Below are 9,261 nucleotides of genomic sequence, written 5' to 3' on the forward strand. Positions count from 1 at the left end.
TGGAGATTTTTTATCTGCACACGGCATGTAATGTTGCCGCTGACCATTGCAATACCGCACCTGTGAGCACCATCACGTGGGCACCTGAAATTAACGGGAAACACAAACAGTAGCCTGAAATTATTTGTAAATATGCTCTAATGGAATGTGCATCATGTCCAGCAGTGAAATGAAAGGTACCCAAGCCTATCCTCTGTTTGGCAACAATTTCAAATTTTTCTTTTGCGAATAAATTGAAAACTTGATTAACTTGCAAATTTAATTGATGCACGTTGAAAAAAAAATACTCCATATTCATTTATATGCGAAGATGCAAAGGAAGTTGGGAAAAGTAAATCTCACCGTATGCATTTCCTATTAGCAGTAACATGCCAAAGCATTAAATTCATAACCTTCTTCTGATCTATAGAACTTGTATAGGCTACTACATAATTGGACTGCTAAAACACTGTTGCTCACCTAAAGAACACCACAAAGAAGAAACATTATATTTCAAAAACATGTTAGACCACAGACTGCTAAAACATGTCGCTGAATCTGCACTTCTTATATAACAATAAGAACTATTCCAGCAATATTCTAGAGCAATTTTGTAGTACACCGTCGACCCCGAAGGGGAAAATAAGATCCTTTACATCAACTAACTTTGCATTCAATAGTAAAAGTGCTTCATTACAGAGAAATAAATAACATTTGAGAAGAAAATCCAAAAAGGGAGAAAATAAGTTAAAAAATGCTCAGTTAGGAATAATGTTCACCTGGCTCTTGTATTTGTCAGTTTGTATTCCTCCATGATCAATGATAATTAGAAAGCTCAACACTGAAAAAGAAAACAACAATTCAGTGATATTAGTAGTTGCATACCAAATAAACAAGTGACATTGCAGCGGTCATCTAAGAGGAAATCTAGAAAAGAAAGATAAATCACCTTAAGTGTCGATGCCATCATGCCAAATATCAACTTCAAGTCACGTATCTTCTCTGGTACATGTCCATAATATAGAGTCAAATTAGACCAAGCAAGCCAACAACTTGAGCATGTGCTACTCAAACAATCATAGAGCCACGGACCTAGATAATGGATCTTGCTAGCTAATTGATGTAGCCAAGAACCTGACCATGTATCGCAAAAAAAAAAGAACCTGACCATGTGCTAGGAAAAAAATCACACGGCAACCTAATCTAGCCAAGAGCTTGAGCATGTGCTACCAAAAGAATCACATAGCCATGGATCTAGGTAATGAAGCTAGCTAGCAATCGATCTAGCAAAAAAATCACACTACAAGCCACAGATCTAGATATGGAGCTAGCTAGCCAATTAATCTAGAAAAAAAAAATCGGACCAGCAACGCAGGGAACTGCGGGATCTGGCCGCAGGCACCATGTGCTCTGCCGCCGCACGCGCCATGCTGCCCGGCCGCCGCGACCACGAAAATAGAGACGATTAGCACTCGAAAAGAGAGGGTGTGGGATATGTACCTTGCCAAAATGAATGGTCGACGACCTGCAGGGCCGGTTCTGCTCCCATGTGCTCGCGCCTGTACCGGCGGCGCCGGTCCGTGACACAGCGTTGATCCTCCATCGGTAGCCTTGGCGGGGCTGCTCGCGCGTGCTCGCGCTTCCACCGGCGGCGGCACCCCCGCGCGCCCGAGAAACCACAGGCAGCGCCATTCTCGTGACCTCACTCATGCCGGCTCCTGCGGAGGTCGCCCGCGACGAGGTCGCCTGCGCCGCCGGTCGCCCGTGCCGCCCGTCACCGGCGCAGGAGGGGATTGGGAGAAGAGGCGCAGGAGGGGGAGGTGGCGGCGGGATGGGGGCGCGAGGGGAGAGGAGGAAGACGAGAGAGGCGGCTGGTGCGAACGAACGGGTAGGGTTTGGTCGGTGGGCTCTCTGATTTTGTCTCACGCACAACCACCCATGTCAAATGACTACTCTACCCCTGGGAGTGGAGATCTCCCACGCGATGCCTGACTGGACCAAACCGCACCCACAATCACCGACGAGTGGACCCGGCCAATGGTGGGACCCACACGCGATGCGAGGTGGGTAAAAAACGGCTGTTGCATGGGGTTAGCTAGTGGGAGGGCCAATTGGAACACTCACTTTAAACGGATGAGATGCAAAGTGGGGCAAAGATGGGGTGATCCGACGGTGGAGATGCTGAAATCGCTGTGAGAGCCCCATGGGGGTGCAACAATTATACCTTTAGATGCAAAAATGGGATTCCATCATTTCGAGGACAGGCCCCATGGAACCTTTATTGTTATTTATAGTTAACATTTTGAAGTTTTAAAATTTTTGGAAAAAACACAAATGTAGATAATGATAAAATCTACCCGTTTGTAAAACCCGATGCGACATACTATGTATTTTGAGAAGTTCAAAATTTCCTGATCGGAGGTAGTGAGCAGCGCAAAATTCAAACACCTTTCACATTTATCAGTATTTGTCTTTTTTTTGTATGCCATAATGCAAACTAATTCTCTTTGAGATTTTGCACAACCGTAGGATACGACATTATCAACATCTAGGATTGTTTTCGGAACTTTCTAAAACTTCAAATACCAATTCTGTAAAACTCAAAAAGGGCTCCAAGGAGGCCGTCATCCAAAGTGACTTTTCAGGCCAACTGGTTACTTGCTTTCGCTAAGTTGTGAGCTTCGTCATTTGATTCCCATGGCTAAAGAAGCAAACAGCACTACAGAATTGTGACTTTGGTACATATTATTATTGTAATTATCATATCACTTTGTCATAGAAGGTGTTGGGATTCTCCCACGGATCGATTACATCAAACTAGACGAACACACGCAAACACAAAATTTATCGCCAAGGGTGCATGTCACACCCTATAATTTTCCTCTCTTTATTGTTTTTCTGTTTTCTTTGTCTCAACTCACGATACAAACTTCTACACCTTTGCTACGTATATAAAGAACCTGGACCTAGCTAAAACGTTCTGCTAAACCTACTCGTACCCGAACGTGTAAATCGACACGTACTAGTACTCCTAATCCAACTTGGAAACTAACCTGACTAGGACTCTAACAAGGACCAAAACCAACTAGAGATTACAACTCACGAACACAACACGGTTTGGCATGGAAACCAAACCTAACATGGACTCTTACTAATTTGACTCACAAGTCTAATACTAGGAAAGATTATTGCTAACAATCTCTCTCTAATCTTGACTCTTGGTCTTTCGTGCTTCTCCGATCTTGACTCCTTTGCATATCTGCGTCTTGTCTAGGCCTCGCTCCACGACAAGTTTAATTGGCTCTCCCCAATTTTAACTTGGCGAATTTACGGAACAACTCAAGCTTGATCCGGACTACCCAGCCACGCTAGCAACCGTGGAACACACGTCCACCCTAGCGCAATACATGCCGACTACCTCGTGGACTACACCATCCACTCCAGCCTCATGTAGAGACAGGTTCTCATTAAAGAGACTCCCCTTCACTGGTTTACCGCCCCCTTCACACTTGACATTGATCCTCTCGTCGAGACACGTAGACGACTTGGTTGAGGCACGCTGACAGCTACCCGCTATCCTCTTGTTGCGTCTTCGCCCATGGTGATATCCCTCACCGGACAGTCCCTCAACCTCCACACGCTTCAACTGCAACAGATCCTCACAGAGACAAGCACTTGGACACAACGACGACTCACAGACTCGACGACGACCCGACGTGCCAACTTGCACGACCACGACTCCTTGACTCATCAGACTCCTCCGAAGACGACTTTGACGAAAAACCCGCGGACGACGATCTTGACGAGACTCCCGGTACCACACCTCGGCACCACCTCTCCCACCAACGACCATCCACCACCTCGCCTCGCCAACGACAACACGCTGTCAACCCTTCCGTGTTGCTCCACCGAGCAACGATCGCCCGCTGCCTCGCTAACAACAGCGCAACGCCTGCTCCACCCGGCCGCTTCGCCGAGCGACGGTCGCCTGCCCCGAGGCGCTAGTAGGGTCGCCTCCCCGGGGCAAGCGTAGCTTCAAATCTTCGACCTCGCTCTGATACCAATTGTTGGGATTCTCCCACGGATCGATTACATCAAACTAGACGAACACACGCAAACACAAAATTTATCGCCAAGGGTGCATGTCACACCCTATAATTTTCCTCTCTTTATTGTTTTTCTGTTTTCTTTGTCTCAACTCACGATACAAACTTCTACACCTTTGCTACGTATATAAAGAACCTGGACCTAGCTAAAACGTTCTGCTAAACCTACTCGTACCCGAACGTGTAAATCGACACGTACTAGTACTCCTAATCCAACTTGGAAACTAACCTGACTAGGACTCTAACAAGGACCAAAACCAACTAGAGATTACAACTCACGAACACAACACGGTTTGGCATGGAAACCAAACCTAACATGGACTCTTACTAATTTGACTCACAAGTCTAATACTAGGAAAGATTATTGCTAACAGAAGGGACCAGTAACCTCGCATACCAGGGGCGTCTGGTCATTGTCTCGTATATATATTTGGATCTTGTTACGATAATGACATTGTCATCAGATTAAGTTGTGACAGAAGAGACTAGAAACGTGTCCTGTCATGGACAATACTGCGTTGTCAGCTGCCAACATCCATAGGCCGGCAAATCGACATATCCAAGTGGCTCTGGATCAGAGGCTGCTGTGAAGGGCGGCGAAGTTTCTTTTGATTAATATATCAGGGTAGACAGTATGGTTAACGGTTGGGATCGGGCGGTTGCGTGGCAGGATGTTTGCCGCCTAATCGAGGATGACTGCGATGGACAAATCTATCTATATCTATACCTAATAATAAAGGAGCTAAGGTTTCCGTGGTTTGGTCCGTCAAGCTAAGGTTTCTGCCAAAAATTTCGTCAACGCTTTTTATTGGACTGTTTTGCCCTCCCACCAAAATACATAATACATCAGTTGCCATGGTACCGGTTCGACGCTCCTTTTTTCTAGCCCCCGAGTTCCTTCATCCCAGACCACAAGCCGCCAGTTCACAAAAAAAAAAAAGACCACAAGCCGCCGCCGGATCAATCTGGTTGACACCTGCCGAGCGTGTTGTAGGTTGGTGCTCCAGAAGTTCTCCCACGAGTGGTCTCCGTCGTGGCCGCCGTCTCCGTCGAGTTCCAAGACAAGCGCCGTCCCAGGTCCCGAGCTCCAACCCTGTCGATCTCCGGCCATAACCCCCCGCTCGACCAGATCCGCAAACCCCCGCGGCGGTTGCGCATGAGAATAGGCGGCGGCCCGACCTGCCGGCGTTCTGATGAGCAGACGGGTGGCGGAGGTGGCGTTTCTGGCAATTGGTTGCGCAGGAGAATAGGCGGCGGCCCGACCTGCCGGCGTTCTGATGAGCAGACGGGTGGCGGAGGTGGCGTTTCTGGCAATTCTTTTGTTTCTGTTTCTCGTCCCGTTCGAGCGGCCAAACCGGAGTGGCTGAGCTGCCGCCAGCGATGCCAACCGGCGCCCATCAGATCCCGCTCGCGGCGCCCCACAACCAACTCAGGAAAGAAGCAGATCGCTGTTGGACGCCGACGGGACGGCGGACGCGGTGGAGTACGACGGACGGCTTCCCCTGGACGACGCAGAGGACTCGTTGGGACGGCCTGTCGGGGATGCAGAGCAGTTTTCTTGCTAAAGCCGTGCACGAACGTTAGTACAACATCGCCAGGGGCTTTCACCGGCAAGGATTTTCGCTGGAGATGGGGACATCGCAGGCAAGCAGAACAGAAGTTCTCGCTGAAGATGTGACGTGTCCATGGTTGAGATTAAGAAGTAGGCAATCAACGATGCCAAAGTTGCAGGAGCGCGCCAGGCACAAGCTTTTCTGAAGCGGAGGATATTTGAAACGAAGCCTTTGACTCGAGCACTGAAGAGGAAGATGATGTGATCCTCTCCAAAGCTGACATTCGGTTGATTATGGATAGGTCAAGCGCAAAGTGCAACAGATTCACCGAGAGACTCCGTGCAATGCTGATTACGGACTATAGCGCGGCTGATTTAGACGATTTTGATAATGAAGAGGTCGCCCATGACCATGCTAATTAAGGTTGAGGATGCCCCGTATTACAACTCACACATGGCCCAAGACTAATGAGGTCGGTCCTGTCCAGCCTGGGACGAGTAACCATCTGAATATCCTACGCAGAGAGGGCCGCCTAGACGCACACGAGTCTGACAAAGGAAAGACTACGGGAGATGAAACAAAACTACCTGGGTACATGACGAGAACATATGCAAGACAATCCCACCACGCCGGACCGACCACACGCGCAAAATTGCATGATGGCGTTCAGGCGAGCCGAACAAGCTGTCCTCTCCTTATCACTCAGCGCCCGGCGCACAATCCAGCATAGTTCGAGAAGGATATTTCGCTACAATCGAAAACCCAGAAGAGAGAAAATCTTATAATGCCATATAATTAGGAGTCCTTTTGTTTTACGGTATGGTACTTACAAAGTCATCCCTACTTGAAAATTTGGTATGTAGTAATCCCTTAGTTTATTTTTTCTTTGTGTTTGTGTTCTCCACACGTGCAGGTGCAGCCTGGAGGTAAAGTATTTACAGACATCTCAATCTCGCGAGCTTTCAAGAAAAAGTAAGTTAATATTTTTGGTTTCACCTGAATGCTTATCTATGTGTCATGAATAATTGTGCCATATATCGAACTTGATATTTGCAACTCTCGAAAAAATTATTAGTTAATTAGTTACTAATTATCTCAAATTTTTAAACTCTTGTTGATGCTCTCATGTTGTGGATGCAACTCTTCTCTAATCTTATCATAACCATGCAACATTAGTTGGGGGAAGACTGAATGCCCAAAGCACCACACAACTATGATTAATTTTAAAACTTTAGTGTAGCTGAAAGCATTTTAAAGTAAATACTTTTAGTCATGTGAGTTGATCCGTAGCAACGCACGGGCTTTGTCCTAGTCTATCCAAAAATCTGGCCCCATTTTCATGCATGCTTGTCCGCGACATCTTGCCCTGAAAGATATTCTCCTGGCATTGACACCCTCGTGGAATTTCAGTAGCATATCAAGTCGGGCATGCATCTGCATTCTGCAGGTTTGAGTAGCATATTTGTTTGGAAAATTAAAGGAGATGCAAACTACAAACTGGGTGTCTGCAAACTACAAAAACTACCGAGTAGCCTAGCAAAAGTTGCCTAGATGTAAGATGGCTTCTCATTTTGTTAAACACATACACCGCCTGGATACGCGCGCCTGCATGGCAGCTCTGATCGGACGAGAGGGATCTCTGCTGTTCTGCAACGGGACTAAGAGTATCCCGAGCAATGAAGCAAAGTTTCTAGGTCGATCAAGAGACACAACAAAAACAATAACTAATCAAACACATTTGCTTTACTATTCGCAAAAAAAAAAAACACATTTGCTTTACTAATTAGTCCCATAGCGACAGTGACAGTGTGGTGAATATATGTGCAGCGCGGGCTTGCACATGTGCGTGCGTGCGTATCAGGCCAGCTCTTGGTTCAATCTGATTTTCTATTCTTCTTATTCACTTGTGCATGCTCTTGACCATCATAGTTTTCTATTTGTGGAGTGATTTCTTAGGACATCTTCTGTCATGTGTATGCAAATCATCATAACTTGAGTGCTTATATTGAAGGAGATAATTTTGCCTCCAAAAGAAGTATTCTTGCACGAGACTCTTCTATGAGAGTTAATTATTATAAATTTTAAAGCTTTTAAATATCAAGTAAAAAATAAATGAAGTAATTTATATATAACAGTGTGCTATATTAAATTGGCATGCAATTACTAAAAAAAATGTTGCAGTCCAGGGAGGTTTTTTTGGTTCCATAACTCTAACCTGATAAATAATCTAACATAAATGCTCCAGTTCTAAGCCGACTTTGCGTTTTGGTTATATATAATATAGTTCATCTCATTGTCCAACCATATTCTGCTTGTCCTATGGTTTGGTAGCATTTTTTCTATTTCTCAGATGTCCTTCTTTAACAGAATATATATAATAAGTTCAATGCAACAATATAGAACAACTTGACACCTAAGCCCAAAATTTGAATATTAATATAAACTTCTGAAAAATTAAGATTTGAATACAATTTTGGCCTTTTTTGGCTTAATTATATTGAAAAAACTTAACTTGGTCTCATCTTTACCATCGTCTCCGATGCCACAAGTGGTTGATCTGGTCCCGATTCAACTATGGCCCTCGTTGATCCATTTGCACACCGATGTTCTTGTGGGTTTGTGTTTGCACTGTGGTAGATTTTGATAATCTTGTTTGTGAAACCAATTTTTGGTGTGTTTAGGGTATGTTCAACCACTTCGTGCCCACTTTTATTTGTAGTTCTGTGCAATAGATTATATAATAAGCACAACACCCCCATCTAGCCTTGTCTCCAGCCTCGTCGTGCTCTATCCGCATCTTGCTTGACCTAACTAGTGCGCCTCCCTTTAACACTAACCACTGGAAGCTTAACCTCCGCCCTTGCCTGCACTATATTGCTGCAATTACGCTATGTCGCGAGTTTGCCACACCCATCTCAATCCAAATCTCGGCTTCACCGATGCCACGCTTCATGCCGTTCTTGTCTTACCCACATTCCAAAAATTAATCTACTAAAGAAAACTAATATAACTTCTTCATCTAGTATCCAGCGAATTTGTGCATGCTCGCAGGCATGGCGTAATAATGCGTGCGGAGAAAAACAAGCTAGGAGTTCGGAAAGCAAAGAAACTTCCTTTTCTTTCTATTGTTTGCACCACTTCTAGCACTACAAACTGTCGTCGATTGGAAAGGAACTGTCAAAGTTTGGGAGCTAAGCTATGTAAGTACTGGATACATGGGAGGTGGTGTTTTCGCACATAGGTGCATATGAACCTATTTTATAAAATGCAAAAAAAACAAAACTTAAAAATGTCAAAAAAAATCTGAGATAAAATTCCGCGTGTACATATGGACATTTTATATTCGCACACAAGTTTTCGGTGGAAACAAACATTTTATGTGGTCTATATAAATAGATAAAAAATGAGTCATGTTTTGAACATTAAAATTTGTCTTTTTTTCCATGAGACATAAAAAAATGTGTGTTTTCCCGAAAACTTGTGTGCGAACATAGAATGTCTATATGTACATGTGAGATTTTATTTTAAAATTTTCTAATATTTTAAAATATGTTTTCACATAACGAGTTCATATGCACCCTTGAGCCGAAATAAATATCCCTTGGGACATGGCTTTATCTCTT

This window comes from Lolium perenne, chromosome 7 (assembly GCF_019359855.2).
Source record: "Lolium perenne isolate Kyuss_39 chromosome 7, Kyuss_2.0, whole genome shotgun sequence".
Lineage (NCBI taxonomy): Eukaryota > Viridiplantae > Streptophyta > Magnoliopsida > Poales > Poaceae > Lolium > Lolium perenne.